The following is a 19,266-nucleotide window of genomic DNA, read 5'->3' on the forward strand; positions in this document are numbered from 1 at the left end:
ACATGCAAACAATGTGGTGGGGCTCTCAATGCTCTGGTGATTTCAGTCTTTACCATGTGTTTCAGGGCCCCAGTGCATCTCAGTACAGACTGTGCCACTCCTCCTTCTGTACAACCAGATACCACGATTGTGGGGCAATCTGATGTGGTGGGGTACAGATTCTGGATTAGAGGTACTGGAAGAGCACCGCAGTTCAGGCAGCATCCGAGGAGCAGTAAAATCGACGTTTCGGGCAAAAGCCCTTCATCAGATATAAAGGCAGAGAGCCTGAAGCATGGAGAGATAAACTAGAGGAATATTGAACACAATATTCCAAGTGTGACTGCACCAGTTTTTTGTAGAGTTGCAGTATGGTATATCAACTTCGGAACTCAATCCCTCCACGAATGAAACCTAACACACCGTTTGCCTTCTTAACAGCACTATCAACCTGGGTGGCAACTTTCAGGGATCTATGTACATGGACTCAAAGATCCCTCTGCACACCACACTACCAAGAATCTTTCCATTGACCCAGTATTCAGCCTTCCTGTTATTCTTCTCAAAGTGCATCACCTCACATTTAGTTGCATTGAACTCTATTTGCCACCTCTCAGCCCAATTCTGCAGTTTATCCAAGTCCCCTTGCAACCTGTAACATTCTTCCACACTGTCCACTACTACACTGACTTTAGTGTCATCTGCAAATTTCCTAATCCATTCACCTATACCTGCAGTAGTTCCAAAATAGATCCTGGTGACACGTGACTAGTAACTGGAATCCAGGCTGAATATTATACATCAACCACCACTCGCTGCCTTCTTTCAGAAAGCAAGTTTCTAATCGAAACTGCTAAATCACCCTCAATTCTATGGCTCTGCATTTTTTCCAACAGCCTACCATGTGGAACCTTGTCAAAGGCTTTACTTTTGTCCATGTATACCATGTCAAATGCCCTACCCTCATCTACATGCTTGGTGACCTTCTCAAAAAACTCAATGAGGTTTGTGAGACATGACCTGCCATTGACAAAGCCAAGTTGACTATCTGAAATCAAATTGATGTTTGCCAGATGATTATAAATCTTATCTCTTATAATCCTTTCCTAAACATTTCCTACAAAAGAAGTAAGGCTCTCTACTGCCCTTCTTGAACAAGGGCACAACATTTGCAATCTTCCAGTGCTCTGGTACCAAATCTGCAGACAATGGCAACTCAAATATCCAAGCCAAAGGCTATGCTACCTTCTCCCTAGCTTCCCAGAGAATCCTCGGATAATTCCCATCCAGCCCAGGGGACTTGTGTATTTTCACTCCTTCCAGCATTGATAACACGTGTTCGTAACTAACCTTAATAATTTCTAGTCTAATATCTCATACTTCATTCTCCTCCTCCACAATATTCTCCTTTTCCTGAGTGAAAACTGATGAGAAATGTTCATTTAGCATCTCTCCAATCTCCACAGGGTCAACACTCATCTTCCCATTCTGTCTGTGATTGGCCCTATTCCTACCCTAATCATCTTTTTATTCCTCACATACCTATACAAAGCTTTAGGGTTGTCTTTTATTCTATTTGTTAAAGACTGCTCGTGTCCTCTCTTTGCTCTTTTTAACTCTCTCTTTAAATCCTTCTTAGCTGATCTTAATTCTCCATCGCCTCATCTGAACCATCTTGCCTCATCAACACCTAAGCCTCCTTCTTCTTCGTCACAAGAGATGCAGTTTCCGCAGTAATCCAAGGTTCCTTTACCTTATCACTTCCGCCTGCCTGACAGGGACATACCTCTGAAGGACACGCAATACCTTAAACCAGCTCCACATTTCCATTGTCTGCATACCCTACATTTTGCTACCCCATTCTGTGCATCTAATTCTTGCCTAATAGCATTATAATTGCCCTTGCCCCATCAATAACTCTTGACCTGTGGCATGTACTTATTCCTTTCCCTTGCTAAACTAAACTTAACTGAATTATGGTCACACTCCAAAGTGCTCACCTACAACTAAATCAAACTAAATCTGGTTCATTACCAAGGACCACATCCAATGTGGCTGCCCCTCTTGTCGGCCCTTCAACATACTGTGTCAAGAAACCCTCCTGTACACATTGGATAAAACTGATGCATCCAACGTATTAGTTGTAGCATTTCCAGTCAATTTTGGGGAAGTTAAAGTCCCCCATAATGACCACCCTGTTACTTTCACTCCTATCCAGAATAATTTTGCTAATCCTCTCTTCCACCTCCCTGGAACTCTGTGGAGGCCTATAAAAAACTCCAAGCAGTGTGACCTCTCCTCTTCTGTTTCTAACCTCAGCGCACTCTACCTCAGGCGACTAGTCCTCATCAAAAGTTCTCTCAGCCACCGTTATACTCTCCTCGACTAATGTGACATGCATGGATCCATTGCAGAGCTTCAAACTCCATGAGGCAGCCATACTCTGTGACAGAGAGACTCAGTCTGGAACCTCCTCTGTCCTTAAGACCTTATGCACTGCTTGTGCTCCTCCATTTTCCCTTTGCACATTCCCTTTCCAACCCACCCCACCTGCATCACTCCACGAATGGTGCTGTCAAGGGCAGAAGTCTGTGGAATACCCTCCCGAACCTTCTCTATCCTCCTTTAAGATGTATTTTAAAATCATTCTCTTTAATCAACGTTTTGATCATCCAGGAAGCACCTTAGGAGATTTGCCATTGTAAAAGATTCCATACAATGCAAGTAGTTGTTGTTATTGCTGTACAGTAGGAGAAACAGGAATGATGCATTCAAAATTCCAACAAGAAAGTCACTGACAGGTGTAGTGTGCAGGCCATCAAATAATAACATCACATTGGGATGGGCAATAAACAAAGAAATAACTATTGCCTGTAAAAATGGTCTGGCTATTATCATGGGTGATGTTAATCTACATGGAGGTTGATCAAACCAGCTCAGTCAGGGTAGCCTTGAGTTTATTAAGTGTATCCATGAAAGTTTTCTTGAACAGTATGAAATGGAACTGACAAGGGAGCAATCTATCCAGCATCAGGCCCTGTGCAATGAGACAGGAATAATTAATGACCTCAGAGTTAGGGATCCTCTTGAAAGAAGTGATCACTGTATGGTTGAATTTAGAATACATATGGAGAGTGTGAAGATAAAATCTAATACCTGGGTCCTGTGCTTCAACACAGGAAACTACAATAGAATGAGGGAGAACCTGGATAAAGTAGACTGGAAACAAAGATTTTATGGTGGGACAGTTGATGAGCAGTGGAAGATTTTCAGAGGTACTTTACAAAGTGCTCAGCAATGATATATTTCAGTGAAAAGGAAGGACTGTAAGAAAAGGCATACTCTGTGATGGGTATCTACGGAAAGCAATCAAATTGAAAGAGAAGGCATGCAAAGTGGCCAATAACAGCCTGAAACTAGAACTGGGAAAACTATAAAGGTCAACAGAAAGCCACAGAAGAGTTATAAAGAAAAGTAAGATAGAACATGAGAAAAAAATCTAGCACAGACTATAAAGACAGAAAACAAAATTTTATATTGAATGAGAAAAGAGTGGCTAAAGTAAATGTTGGTCCTTTCGAAAATGAGAAGGAACATTTAATTATGGGATATCACAGTGGAGGAAACTGATAGCTTGCCAATAATTAGCAAAGAGACAAAGATAGGTGAGGATTTGGAAACCATCATTATTACAGAAGAGCTACTGTTGGACTGTTGGAGTTAATTGACCTAATGACAGAAAAGTCTTCTGAGCCTGATGGAATGCATCCCAGGGTACTAAAGGAGATGCCAGGAGAAATAGAAAATGCACTGGCAGTAATTTTCCAAAATTCACTGGACTCTGTGGCAGTCCCAGCAGATTGGAAAGCAGCAAAAGTGATGCCACGTTTTTAAAAAGGAGGTGGACAAAAGGTGGGGAATTATACACAAGTTAGCTTATTCTCTGTAGTGGGAAAGATGCTTGGGTCTATTGTCAAGGAAGAAATAGCAGGGAATCTTAATAGAAATTGTCCCTTTGGACAACAGAGCATGGGTTCATGTAGGGCAGGTCTTGCTTCACAAATCTTTTGGAATTCTATGAAGACATTTCGAGCAAGGTGGACAACAAGGACCCAGTGGATGTGGTGTACCCGGATTTCCAAAAGGCCTTCAACAAGGTGCTGTGCAAGAGGCTGTTGCATAATATAAAGGTGCATGGCATTAGGAGTAGAGTATTAGCATGGATAGAAGATTGGTTGACTAACAGGAAGCAAAGTGTGGGGATAAATGAGTACTATTCCAGCTGGCAATCAGTGACTGACAGTGTGCCTCAGGGATCAGTGTTGGGACTGCGATTATTTAGAATTGATACAGATGATTTGGAGTTGGCGACCACATGTAGGGTGTCAAAGTTTGCATATGACACTAAGATGAGTAGCAGAACAAAGTGTGTGGAGGACTGGGAAACTTTGCAGAGGAACAGAGATACATTGAGTGAGTGGGCAATGGTCTGGCAAGTGGAATATTATGTTCATAAATGTAAAGTCCTACTGTTTGGTTGGAGTAACATTAAAAAAGAGATTATTACTTGAATTTTAAAAAGTTGCATCATTTGCTATGCAGGGGCACCTGAGTAACCTTCTGCATGAAGGTTGGTCACCAGGTACAACAATCAACTCAGAAAGCAAATGGAATGTTGGCCTTCATTGCTGAAGGGATCGTGTTTAAAAGCAGAGGTTATGTTCCAGCTGTATTGGGTGCTGGTGAGGCCACACCTGGAGTACTGCATGCAGTTTCTGTCTCCTTACTTGCTCAAGGATGTACCGGCACTAGAGGGGGTGCAGAGGAGGTTAACTAGGTTGATTCCGGAGTTGAGGGGGTTGGCTTAACAGAGACTGAGTAGATTGGGATTATATTCATTGGAAATCAGAAGAATGGGAAACATATAAAATAATGAATGGAATGGATAAAACAGAAGTAGTGGGAATGTTTCCACTGGCAGGTGAAGCTCGGACAAGAGGGCATCACTATAAGACTAGAGGCAGCAAATTTAGGACTGAATTGAGAAGAACTTCTTGACCTCTGTGGAATTCATTGCCCAGGGAAGTAGTTGATGCTAGTTCAGTAAACGTTTTTAAAGCTAAGGTAGCTTTTTAAAAAAGAATTAATTAATTAATTAAGGGATATGGTGAGAACATTTGTAAATGGTTCTGCGTCCACAAAATGATCAGCCATGATCTTAATGAATGGCAGAGCAAGCTCAAAGGGCAGGACGGCCTTCTCCTGTTCCTAGTTCTTTTGTTATATTTTGCATTCTTCCCACACTCTTGACTTTCAGGTGCTGGTGTTAGATTAGGATGGACAAAATTGAAATTCACAGAACACCAGGTTATAGTCCAACAGGTTTATTTGGAAGGACTAGCTTTGCAGCTTCTTCATCAGGTGGTTGTGTGATTTTTAACTTTGTGTCTCACTCTTGTAACTGATAAACAGCAACAAAAGCCACGAAGCAGTGTGCATGCTCCAGGCAACAATGGGGCCCCTGGTGGTTGATGTCAGCAGAAGACCAATGGAAAGGCAGGGGCACAGCTGGAGGACCTGGCGGGGCATTTGGTCCTCCGACCAATCAGAGTAAATGAAGGACGGGACTAGACTATACCACGTGATCATCCTCATCGTGGGCGCGGATGTGCGGTACGTGTAGATGGAGAGCTTTTGGTAAGGAAAGAAATAAACAGCAGGAAGTTGGACAGAAATGGTGTTGGTATGGGCTGAGAGGCTTTACAAACATTTGGTGCACATCGGAAAATACAAATTTGAAACTTACAGTCCTGTTTTTGCAGTAAACTGGAAAATAACCTCATTGTGTGATCGCTGCCATCTTTATTCGGGGCAAAGATTCACTGGACACATGCGCGGCTGCCAGCTTTGTTGGGGGCAAAGTTCAGAGGTATGTATGTGCAGCCCTCCCTGGTAGAGAATCAAAGGACAGGATTTACAGACCACATTCAAACCCAGAGAAATTGATGTTTTGTTTTCTTGGATTTGTTTCTTCATCCATTTAAATGATTTGGATGTGAATAGAGCCGGTACGGTTCGTAAGTTTGCAGATGACACCAAAATTGGAGGTATTGTGGACAGAGATAAAAGTTGTCTCAGAATACAATGGGATATTAGACAATAGACAATAGATGCAGGAGTAGGCCATTCAGCCCTTCGAGCCTGCACCGCCATTCAATATGATCATGGCTGATCTTTCCCAATCAGTATCCTGTTCCAGCCTTATCTCCATAACCCTTGACTCCACTATCTTTAAGAGCTCTATCCAATTCTTTCTTAAATGAATCCAGAGACTGGGCCTCCACTGCCCTCTGGGGCAGAGCATTCCACACAGCCACCACTCTCTGGGTGAAATAGTTTCTCCTCATCTCTATCCTAAATGGTCTACCCCGTATTTTTAAGTTGTGTCCTCTGGTTCGGCACTCCCCCATCAGTGGAAATATGTTTCCTCCTGATAGAGTGTCCAATCCTTTCATAATCCTATACGTTTCAATCAGATCCCCTCTCAGTCTTCTAAACTCAAGGGTATACAAGCCCAGTCGCTTCAGTCTTTCTGTGTAAGGCAATCCTGCCATTCCAGGAATTGACCTCGTGAACCTACGCTGCACTCCCTCAATAGCCAGAATGTCTTTCCTCAAATTTGGAGACCAGAACTGTACACAGTACTCCAGGTGTGGTCTCACCAGGGCCCTGTACAGCTGCAGAAGCACCTCTTTGCTTCTATACTCAATCCCTCTTGTTATGAAGGCCAGCATGCTATCAGCCTTCTTCACGATCTGCTGTACCTGCATGCTTGCCTTCATTGACTAGTGTACAAGAACACCCAGTTCTCTCTGAACAGCCCCTTTACCTAATTTGATACCATTGAGGTAGTAATCTGCCTTCCTGTTCTTGCCACCAAAGTGGATAACCAGACATTTATCCACATTAAACTGCATCTGCCATGCATCTGCCCACTCACCTAACTTGTCCAGGTCACCCTGTAATCTCCTAACATCCTCATCACATTTCACCCTACCACCCAGCTTTGTATCATCAGCAAATTTGCTAATGATATTGCTGATACCATCTTCTATATCATTTACATATATTGTTAAAAGCTGCGGTCCCAGCACGGATCCCTGCGGTACCCCACTGGTCACTGCCTGCCATTCCGAAATGGAGCCATTAATCACTAACCTTTGTTTCCTATTAGCCAACCAATTCTCGATCCAATCTAGTACTTTGACCCCAATACCGTGCGCCCTAATTTTACTCACTAACTTCCTGTTTGGGACTTTATCAAAAGCTTTCTGATCCACTGGATCTCCCTCGTCCATCTTCCGAGTTACATCCTCAAAAAAATCAAGAAGATTAGTCAAGCATGATTTCCCCTTCATAAATCCATGCTGACTCTATCCTATCCTGTTACTATTATCCAGATGTGCCGTAATTTCATCCTTTATAATAGACTCCAGCATCTTTTCCACCACTGAGGTCAGACTAACTGGTCTATAATTTCCTGCTTTCTCCCGCCTACCCTTCTTAAAAAGTGGCACAACATTAGCCGCCCTCCAATCCTCAGGAACCAACCCCGATTCTATTGAACTCTGGAAAATAATCACCAGCGCATCCACGATTTCCCGAGCCACCTCCTCCAGTACCCTGGGATGCAGGCCATCAGGCCCCGGAGATTTATCAACCTTCAGACCTAACAGTCTCTCCAAAACCAAATCCTAGCAAATATAAATTCCCTTAAGTTCAGGTCCTTCAGCCACTGTTACCTCAGAGAGATTGCTTGTGTCTTCCCCAGTGAACACAGATCTGAAGTACCCATTTAATTCCTCTGCCATTTCTTTGTTCCCAGTAATATATTCCCCTGTTTCTGTCTTCAAGGGCCCAATTTTTGTGCTAACCATTTTTTTGCCTTGGACATACCTAAAAAAGCTTTTACTATGCTCCTTTATATTCTTGGCCAGTTTACCTTCGTACCTCATTTTTTCTCTGCGTATTTCCTTCTTACTAATCCTCTGTTGTTCTTTAAAAGCTTCCCAGTCCTCCGTTTTCCCACTTATCTTGGCTAAGTTATACTTTTTCTCTTTTAACTTTATATGTTTCTTTACTTCCCTCGTCAGCCACGGCCGCCCATGTCTCCTCCTGGGATCTTTCTTCCTTTTAGGAATGAACTGATCCTGCATCTTCTGCATTATACACAGAAATATCCGCCATTGTTCCTCCACGGTCTTCCCTGTTAAGGTATTGAACCATTGAACTTTGGCCAGTTGCTCCCTCATAGCTCCATATTTCCCTTTATTCAACTGAAATATTGTCACTTCAGATTGTACCCACTCCCTCTCAAATTGCAGATTGAAGCTTATTGTATTATGGTCACTACTTCCCAATGGCTCCTTCACTTCGAGGTCACTGACCAAGTCTGGTTCGTTACACAATACCAGATCCAGAATCGCCTTATCCCTGGTCAGCTCCAGCACCAGCTGCTCTAAAAATCCATCTCTGAGGCACTCCACAAAGTCTCTTTCTTGAGGCCCGATACCATCCTGATTCTCCCAGTCTACCTGCATGTTAAAATCCCCCATATTGATCAGATGGGCCAATGGGCTGCGGAGTGGCAGATAGGGTTTAATTTAGATAAATGTGAGATGCTGCATTTTAGAAAAGCAAATCAGAGCAGGACTCACACTGAATTGTAAGGTCTTGGAGAGTCTTGCTGAACAAAGAGACCTTGGAATGCAGGTTCATAGTTCCTTGAAAGTAGAGTCACAGGTAGATAGGACAGTGAAGAAATTGTTTGGGATTCTTCCCTTCGTTGTTCAGAGCATTGAGTAAAGGAGCTGTACAGGACATTGGTTCGGCCACTTTTGGAATATTGTGTGGAATTCTGGTCTCCCTCTTATCAGAAAGAGGCACTGGAACATGGAAGGTTTGAGAATTGATTTTTTTAAGGATGTTGCCAGGGTTGGAGGATTTGAGTTGCAGGGAGAGGCATAATATGCTGGGGCCATTTTCCCTGGAGTGTCATAGGCTGAGGTGTGATGTTGAAGAGGTTTATAAAATCGTGAGGGGCATGGATAGCGTAAATAGACAAGGTGTTTACCCTGGGGTGGTGGAACCCAGAACGAGAGGATATAGGTTTAGGGTGAGAGGGGAAAATTCAAAAGGAGCCTAAAGGTCAACCAAAATTGTAACATTTAAAAGGCATTTGAATAGGAAGGGTTCAGAGTGATGTCAGTCAAGTGCTGGCAAATGGGAATAGTTTAGGTTAGAATATCTGGTTTGCAAAGATGGGTTGGACTGAAGAGTTTGTTTTTGTGCTAGACATCTCTGACTGTGGGATCATAAAAGTGAACACTGCTCTGATTCACCTCTGGGCTCCTTGATGTCCACCTGTTCATTATCTAGCTTCCTCAGTCTCACATGAGTGTATTTTTGCCACATTTAGTATTTTACTACTACATTCACAGACCTTTTTGGAAATGGATTATCCACTGCTGCCTGACTCCTGACCGTATGCTGCTCCATTATCAGGTTATTTTTTCCACAATATCTTTGACAGTCAAGAATTCTTTTTTCCAATAGGGAGTGGATTTTTCTTCCATTTCTGACAGTCAAATTCTGCACCATTTTCATTCCCTATAATTCATATTGCACTCCCTGAAACATCATGTGTATTTCTCCTACAGATGCCAGTGATCATTGCCAAAGCCCTGTTGCCTGTGGAGAGGGTGATGTTTGACTTCCTTTTACAACTGCAGTTTGAATGGTGAAGGCACTCCCACAACATGGTTGGGTAAGAGACATTACAGATTATTCACTCAGCGATAGTGAGAAGTAGAAGATATCTGTAAAAATCAACATGTTTTTAATTTCACAAAAATATTGAGAACTTTTGACATAAGGCCACAGCTGGAGAATATTATGTCCAGTGACCAAACCCATTGCCAAATAGGCAATTTTTCAGGAATGCCTTAAAGGAAGAAAGCAGATCTTAGAGGGTGGGAATTCCAGACCGTGTTGCCTTGGAATCTATAGAAAGAGTCACACAGCTGAACTCACAAATAAACACATCATTGGGAGTCTAAACTAAAATAAGTTATTGAGATATGAAAGGGTGTGTGGTGCAGGAAGATAGGAATGATTACAGCCAGGAATTAAATAAAGTGTGTGAAAGTAAATTGTTGTTGCTTATAAATGGGAGCCTTTTGATGGATCAGCAAGTTCTGGTACAAGTGAGCTTTTGGGCGGTAGAGTTTTCAATATTCTGGAGATTAAAGGGAGGATGATTGTGGGATGCTGGCCAGGAGTGGGTTCAGATAATGAAATCTAGTGTTAACAAAATGAATGAATGAGAGTTTCAGTAAATGAGCTGAGACTGTGGTGAGGTCAGGTGATATCACTGAAGTCGAATTAGTGGCCTTGGAGTGGGACTGGGCTGTCACCCTCACCTCACCTCTGGAATTCAGCTGTTTGTCAGTTTGTGAACGGAGGAACGGAGTGGTCCTGGCAGAACCCAAACTGGGTGTCACAGAATGTTATTGCTGAGCAGCTGCGTGACAGCACTGTTGATGACACCTTCCGTCACTTCACTGCTGAGCGAGTGTCGACTGATGGATGGAAATTGGCTGGGCTGGCTCTGTCCTGCGTTTATGTGTTGAACATCCCTAAGAAATGTTCCACAATGTCAGGAGGTGACAGTGCTGGACTTGTCTTGTTAAGCAGCAATTTCTGGAGCACAGCCATCAGTATTATTGCCACAATGTTTTTTAGGGCCGACAGCCTTTATACTACTTCTCCATTTCTTGATCTGATTTGAAATAAGTTTTCAACCAAGTTGATTCACGTGTGTGATGTCAGGGACCAATGAAGAAGGCTCATCCACTTGGCACTGCTGGCTGAAGATTGTTGCAAATGCTGTTGTCTTGTCTGTTGCACGGATGTGTGAGACCCCTCCATCGGTAAGGGTGGGGATATTTGTGATGCTTCCTTCAGTGAGTTGTTTAATTGTCCATCACCATTCCTGTCTCGGTGTGGTAGAACTGCAGAGCTCCGATCTGATCCATTGGTTGTTGGATCACATAGTTCTATTTGGTGTTGCTTGCACTGTTTGGCATGCAGGTTGGGTAGCTTGGGGACATTTTTAGGTATGCCTGGTATTGCTCCTGCGGAATTCTCCATTGAACTAGGGTTGATCCCCTGGCTTGATGTTAATGGTTGAATGGGGATATACCAGGCCATGAGATTTCAGATTGGGCTGGAGTACAGTTCTGCTGCTGCTGTTGGCCCACAGTGAGACAGAAGTTGCAGGGTCAAGAGGGCTGATTGTATTGTTGTATTTTTCAGTGCATTAGTAGATGTAATGTGGGCCATCCAGTTTCATTCCTTTGTTGAGACTGTGCAGTGATTAATACAATGAGTGATTTGATGGGCCACTGTCAGGGATGCAACTATTAAAAAAAGGATTTGTGATTTACACATGAAAGAAGTGAAACTATCATGGTATTCGAACAGATGAAAGACTCAACAGACAATCAAGGTATTTTTCAATGGATAATTTCAGTTACATCACACTAAATTTTTGCTATAAATTCTGTGCCTTAGAATTGTGCCCTCCACAATCACCTGATGAAGGAGCGGTGCTCCGAAAGCTAGTGTGTTTCCAAATAATCCTGATGGACTATAACCTGGTGTTGTGTGATTATTAACTGAAAATATTACAACACTACTAACAGGACTGCATGTAAACAGGCTCAGTCCAGTTAATCAATACATTCAGAAGGATTTCCTCCAAGTTTGAAGATGCAATATTCGTCAAAACCGTCAACTTCAACCTGCAAGATTGTTATTAACAAAACTTCAGGCTGACACAAATCTCCCCACCCCACTGCAATGTGGTATCCTGGGCCCGGCCCACGAATTGGAACTTGGACATTTGTGGACTGTGATCTCAAAGGAAGGGAGCAAACACAATTCTGACAGATTAGTCCTCAAAGATGAGTAGCAAGTTTGAGACAAGGCAGGTGGTATACCATCTTACACTTAGCTTAATTGCATTTCTTAATTACAGTCATGGTTTGCAAAGTATAAAGAACTATGTGTTTGTTTTCCATGGTTGGGGAGTTTTATCCAAATTGATCACAGTTGCTGCCTCTCGCTCCCCAAGTCAAATCATAGGATTGATAACAAAACAATAAACTGCAGGTGCTGGAGATCTGAATCCCAGAAACAAAGTGCTGGAGAAACTCAGCAGTTCTGAAGGCATTGGTGAAGAGAAAAATAATGTTACATTTCAATTTCAGAGACTCTTTGTCTGAACGGAAAAATGGTCATGAGACTTGGAGCTTCCAATGTTTTATTCCCCTCAGAGATGCTGCTGGACCTGCAGTTCTCCAGCACTGTGCTTTATATAGTGAACTTTATTTACAAAACAGATCGGAAAAATACTAATCTCTGAAAGTGAAAGGTTCATTGCAAACATGAGCATAGTTTCCACACTTGAGTTACACAAGCACGTCTCAGTTTAAAAACAAGATTTAACTAAAAATAATATTTCATCTCAAAATTAACCAAGTTACACCAGTAATAAAGCTCATCCACCCAATCAGGCACTTCAGCCCAACATCCTGCAGTGTTACACACAGCCACCTTCACCAAAGAATGATTATATATCGCAAAATTGAAGGCCAAGAGCATGTCTCTTTAAAGGAGCTGAAGTCAAACTCAATTTTTGGAAGGATTTTTATTAAACCTGATTGAACATTTAAATCTCAGAGCATAATCTTTGTTTAAAAAAGCATAGTGTGTGGGAAACATCCCACATCTTGTTAAAGGTTCAGTTCAGCCTGATACATAGAGCCAAAGGTCAAGCAAACATCACACTTTCCATTCACTTCTACAAAGGGCTGACATCACATTTCTTCAGGATTTTAAGTATTTTATAAATTGTTTGTGAAATCAATTGTCACGTTAAAGAACTGGACAATACATGTCATTGTATACAATAAGAGTGAAGCCTGTGACAGCAGATTTATCTTTGGAGGGCAGTGTGTGTGCTTTCTAAATTCTGGAAGCACTTTGGGAGACTGTTCCCAGATGGTGATAGTGAGCATATCTGGAATGCACTGTTTAGATTTGGGAATCCATGGGAATCAATCTGTGGTTTCACTAATACTTGGCTTGCGTTGTTGGTGAACAGTAAGCAATTCATAAAGTTACTTATGTATTGTTGTTGACTACCTGAATGGTATTCAAATTGACCAGATTGCCTTCAACAGTGTGAATGCATCTATTGTAAATATTTGGAATATTCCACAACTGCCCAGTGCTTGGCAAATTCAGGGGGGACAAAAAATCACATGGAGTAATTTGAAATTAAGAATCCAAGAGGACTTAACCACTGAAGTATTCAATTCAAATAGTTAAATGGAGTGCTCACATTTAAAATACCTGTTATCCATAGGAATGGATGGACTGACAGAATTGGGATCAAATTCCTAGCTGGGGAGTGTGAAATGTGCTTTGATAAAGCCACCTACATTTCCCAACAATAATTTGGCAAGCTCGGAAATTTAAAAAACAATACGAGCTTCATTGCTGCTCCAGTCGGGTCACAAACTCTGTGAAAAAAATAACAATGTTCAGGTTTATTGCATACACTCTGAAACACATGTTTCTTCTACAGATCCTGCAAGTTTCCCCAATGAGCATAGTCCATCCAAATGATGTTGCTAACTTTGGCCAACTCATTTCTTTCCGAGCCTCTATAACCTGAAGAATGACCAGAAGCAATTACTCCACATACGTGGGAACATTACCGACGAGGATTTTTTCCTTCAGAATTGACTTCCATATATTCAGTGCCCAGAACAGATAAAAAGCTTGTTACCTTTTATAGAGCAATGATTCAGTGGGAGTAAAACGCCAACCTTTTCTTGCTTAACAATCACGCTGCCTAAGTTTTAAACATGAACACTTCTTAATAGTTCACCAGATCCTAACAAAATATTTTGTGTGAAACAAATCACATGATACATAGTTATTCAGATAATAAAACAAGTTTGTTCATTGAAGAACCCAGAGGAAAAGGTCATGAAACAATGTGATATACCTCAATCATCATTTCAAGTGCATTCTCTGCATAAATCCTCCTTTTCCTCCTCGAAGCATTCAACTTCTTGAATAATTGAGAGAATGAAGTCGCAGTTGTACAACACAAAATCAGACCCTTCAGTCCAACTTGCCCATGCTGACCAGATCTCCAAAATTAATCTAGTCCCATTTGCCAGCTTTTGATCCATGTCCATCTTTAACCCTTTCTACTGATTATCAGTTTATTTTACATTATCAGCACTTGAAATACTGACTTTTTTTTTCCCAACATTGGTTAAAGAAATCATAAGTTCATTCATCCAAGTTAATTTTATAATCTTTCACAAAGAAACAAGTGAGAACAACAGAGAGCTGAGTGCAAAACAAAATACTGCAGCTGTGCGATATCTGGGAACACTGTAAAGGTAAGGCACTGATACTGCACAAGTTTGTCAGCACAGTTTCAATTACTGACAATAATTTAGTAATGTCTTAGCCTTCACACAGTTAACGTAAATGTGAGATATCTGAATTTCATGAATTGGTTCGTATTGCACTTTGAGAAGATTAAACCAAGAATAATTTTTGTTGATCAAAGGAAAAAGTGATGACCAAAGAAGTGGACATCAGAGTCGAAAAGTGTCATGCTGGAAAAGCACAGCAACTCAGGCAGCATCCGAGAAGCAGGAGAGTTGATGTTTCGGGCATAAGCCCTTCATCAGGAATCACAGGTTTCAGAAAAATTACTGGCATAGACTTATGCCAATACATATGTAGAAGGGCCAGAGCATGTTACTATCAGATTAGAGACTAATTTCAGATTTGGTACCGTTCAGTGCAACATTTCAGTCTGATATTTACATATGTACCTAAAAGAGAAGTTGTCTAAACTTACAAGCTCTAGAATTATTATACAATTAAACCTAAAAATAAAGCTGGTGAACAAGAATGGCAAAGTGAAGTCCCATCAGTATTGCCTTGGGCAGTGTCAAGTAAGAATTTGAGAACACAGTTGCCACTTTGGTGTAACCTGCAGTCTGGCCAAATTGCAGCAAAGATCTGTTCAGTTTTATCTGCAACCTATTGAATGGAAAATCCTCCTTGCACAATAATGAGGCAGCATTTTGGGATGTCATTTTTAAAATATATTATTTTCAAAGTTACTCACAATTAAGAGTGATCGCTTGGTGCTGTCTGCATAACACAGTACGAAAAGGAGTTAACAAAAAAAAACATTATAACCCAAATTCAGAGTCACTAATTTATTGATATTGCATGGGTCCAGCATTTAAAAGTAATCAATTTTTAAAAATAAATTCAGATACATTTGCTAACTATATTGGAGTACAGTCAAGTTTCTTAGTGACCAGTGACAGGATTGGACAGAGTCCACATGGATTTAAGAGAGGGGAATTAAACTTAGCAAATCAACTAAAAGAATCGACAGAGTCGAATATTAAAGAAAGAAATTGCAGGACATTTGGAAAAGCTTATCATTAAACATGGTAGACTGGGTTTTGTGAAAGAGAAACTGTATTTGACAAATTTAGCGACAGTTCATTGAGGAGGTAACAAGCAGGGCTGATAAAGTGTAATCGAATTATGTTCTGTATTTGGATTTTAAAAGTGTAAATGATAAGGTGCTAAATAAAAGTTAATTGCACAATTTAGGAGCTCATGGTATCGGGGTAATGTATTAGCATGGATTGAGGAATGGTTAACCACACTGGCTGTTGCTGAGACTTCACTTGGAGTACTGTATACAATGTTAGCTCCCATGTTTAATAAAGGATAAACTAACATCGGACACCATTCAAAAAAGATTCACTTAGCTACTTTGAGGACAAAAGGGTTGACTGATCAAGAATAGATAAGCAGGGGTGATCTTATGGAAACAAGGTTCTGAGGAGCTTGACAGGGCAGATGTTGACTAGATATTCTAGCACCAGTGAAGTCTCAAAGCAGGGGACATTACATAAGGGAACATTCATTTTAGAAAATGTAAAGAATTTTTTCTCTCAATGAATGGTTAGAATTTTCTCGCCCAAACAATTGTGAAAGTTAAATGTGGGAGGGGAATGGTTGGGTTACTCTTCGGAGGGTTGTTCTGGCTTGTTGGGCAGAAAGGCCTGTTCCCACATAGTAGGGAATCTGTGACTCTGTCTCAAATTATTTTAAAAGAGGGCAGATAGATTTTTGAAATATTGAGCAGTTGAGGGCTATGCAGATCAAGCATAAAAGAGGTGTTGAGGTCTGGATTGGCCCAGCCATGATCTGATAGAATAGGGGAAGAAGGTGAAGGCGATGAATGCCCTACTCCTGCTCCAATTCCTTGAGGCTCCGTTTCATGTTTTTTGTTTCTAAAGAAGAGCATGATATAATGTGCTAAAGATCTCAGATGTTGTGAAAAGCAGTGAAAATGGTGTGTTTATGTACAGGTTCAGATGGCATTGATTCATCAATCACAGCGATACAGTCATGAGTGGGAAGGCAATTCCCTCCATGAATAAAGGAAATCTACAGCAGAGCTCACACAAAGGGAATTCCTACCCTCAGTAAACTCTCCCATCACATTACCCAACATGTCTGCAAAAGCAGGACACACTGCGCATGCTCTAGCCAACAAAGTGACCCGCGGGTGATTGATATCAGCGCCGGACCAATGAAAGCACGGTGGGCGGATCTGGATGACCGAAAGGGATGTTGGTCCTCCAACCAATCAAAGTGAAAGAAAGGCGGTGCTAAGCCAAACCATGTGATCACCCTCGCGCGCGGCGCAGAGTCTCTGTAATGAATGTTTGGGAAGTTATGGAGAGAAAGGATACGGTAAGAAAATAAATAAACAGGGAAACGGGATAAAAACTGTGTTGCTATGAGCGGAGAAGTTTTACAAACAAATTGTGCACGTCGGAAAATACAAATTTGAACGTCTCAGTCCCGTGTTTGCAGTAAATTAGTAAATGCAGACCTGAGTAAGCACCGCCATCTTTATTCGGGACAACGATTCACTGGACATGTGCGGAGCCGCCATCTTTGTAAGGGGCAAGGTGCAGCCAGGCGCATGTGCAGCCTTTCTCCCGAATCATGTCTTTGGGACCATAACAGCCAATCCTGCTCTGATTCACCTCTGGGCTCCCTCATAACCACTTTGTCAATATCTAGCTTCCTCAGTCTCAAACCATGGGTGTATTTTTGGTATGTTTACTATTGTATTATTACTTTTGTAAATGAGTTTTTTCACTGCGGCCCAGCCCCTGACCATGTACTACTCTATTATCAGATTACTTTTTTCTTGAATATTTTTAACAGTAAAGAATTCTTTTTTCCAATAAGCGAGTGGATTTTCCTTCCATTTCTGACTATCAAATTCTGCACCATTTTCATTCCCTGTAATCTGTTTTGCACTCCCTGAATCATCAACTGTGTTTCTCCTTCCACAGATACCAGTGATTAATGCCAAAGCCCTGTTGCCTGTGAAGAGGGTGATGTTTGACTTTCATGTACAGCTGCAGTTTGTGTGGTGAAGGTGCTCCTAAAATATGGTTGGGTAAGTGGCATTATAGATTATTATTTCAGCAACAGTGATAATTTGAAAATAATGTCCAAATCAACAACAGTTTGTATTTTTATTATCATGCTTATAATTTCACAAAAGTACGATTGAGAACTTTAGACATAAGGCCATAGATGGAGATATTAGATCAGGTGACCAAAAGCATTGCCGAAAAGCAGGTTTTGAGGGATGTCTTAAAGGTGGAAAGCAGACCTGTGAGGTTTTGGCTGCGAATTTCAGACCATGCTGCTTCAGAAACTGTAGAAACAGCCACACAGGTGAAGTAATGAATTAACAAATGGTTGGGAATCTCGAAGAAAATGGGTTGTCGAGGTCTCAGTGTGTGTAGTACAGGGAGCTCGGGATTATTACAGCCAGAAATTAAATCAAGTGTGAGAATTTTAAATTGAGGGATATTGGCCAGGTGCTGGCAAGTGAGACTAGATTGGGTTGGAGTATCTGGTCGGCATGGACGGGTTGGACCGAAGGGTCTGTTTCCTTGCTGTACATCTCTATGGCTGTATGCTGTTGATTATAATTAGGAGCCTTTTGATGAATCAACAAGCAGAGATTTCGACTTTCTTGAGATGACAGGGAGATTGAATGTGGGAAGCTGGCCCTGAGTGTGTTTGGAAAATGAAGTCTGGAGACAACACAAGGTGGATGATACAAGGGTAGAATCAGCTTGAAATAGTGGTCTTGGAGTCGGACCGGGCTGTCACCCTCACCTCACCTCTGGGATTCAGCTGGTTGCCTGATTGTGAATCAGGGCGGTAGCACAATCGGGAGCTGTGTGGCTCTGGTGGAGCCTAAAATGAGTGTCGCTGAGCTGACTGTTGCTGAGCAGCTGCTGCTTGGTAGCCCTATTGATGACATCTTCCATCACTTTACTGCTGGCCGAGTGTGCACTGATAAATGGAAATTGGCTGGGTTGGATTGCCCTGTGTTTTTGTGTTGAAGATCCCTGGGCAATGTTCCACATTGTCGGTAGATGCCAGTGCTGGCTTGGTGGGTGGCAAGTTCTGGAGCACAAACCATTAGTATTATTGCCAGAATATTGGTCGGGCCCGTAGCCTTTGCACTACTTAAGCATTTCTTGATGTTATTCAAACTCAACTGAACTGGTTTAAAACTCACATCTGTGATGTTGGAAACCACTGGAGAAGGCTGAGATGGATCATCCCACTTTACACTTCTGGCTGAAAATTGCAGCAAATGCTGTCATCTTATCTGGTGCATGGATGTGTGAGGCCCCTCCATCAGTAAGGGTGGGGATATCTGTGATGCTTCCTGCAGTGAGTTGTTTAATTGTCCATCACCGTTCACAACTGGGTGTGGCAGAACTGCAGAGTTCCAATCTGTTCCATTGGATGTAGGATCACTTAGCTTTGTTGCTTGCTGCTGATGCTGTTTGATATGCAGGTAGTTCTGTTTTATGGCATCACCAGGTTGGCACTTCATTTTTAAGTCTGCCTGGTGCTTCTCATGGCATGCCCTCCTTTCCTGTCCATTGTGATGGGTGCGAGCAGGATTTACAAACCCATGAGATTACAGATTGTGCTGGAGTACAGTTCTGCTGCTGTTGATGTCCCACAGTGCCTCATAGATACCCA

At 41.8% G+C, this 19,266-nt stretch overlaps 1 long non-coding RNA gene across 3 annotated transcripts in view; it reads left to right on the top strand.

Annotated features, from left to right (window-relative positions):
* The first annotated feature begins 9,375 nt into the window (after positions 1-9,375).
* LOC140485783 (uncharacterized) overlaps positions 9,376-19,266 on the top strand; it is a 35,782-nt gene continuing 25,891 nt past the window's right edge. For 2 of the 3 annotated variants that reach the window (XR_011962449.1, XR_011962448.1), the window contains exons 1-2: positions 16,865-16,926; positions 17,541-17,647. This is a non-coding gene — a long non-coding RNA (uncharacterized lncRNA). Of the gene's footprint in view, positions 9,806-16,864; positions 16,927-17,540; positions 17,648-19,266 lie in introns of those variants that run through there. The other variant, XR_011962447.1, reaches the window with a different exon arrangement.

Source organism: Chiloscyllium punctatum, chromosome 14 (genome assembly GCF_047496795.1).
Source record: "Chiloscyllium punctatum isolate Juve2018m chromosome 14, sChiPun1.3, whole genome shotgun sequence".
Taxonomy (NCBI): Eukaryota; Metazoa; Chordata; class Chondrichthyes; order Orectolobiformes; family Hemiscylliidae; genus Chiloscyllium; species Chiloscyllium punctatum.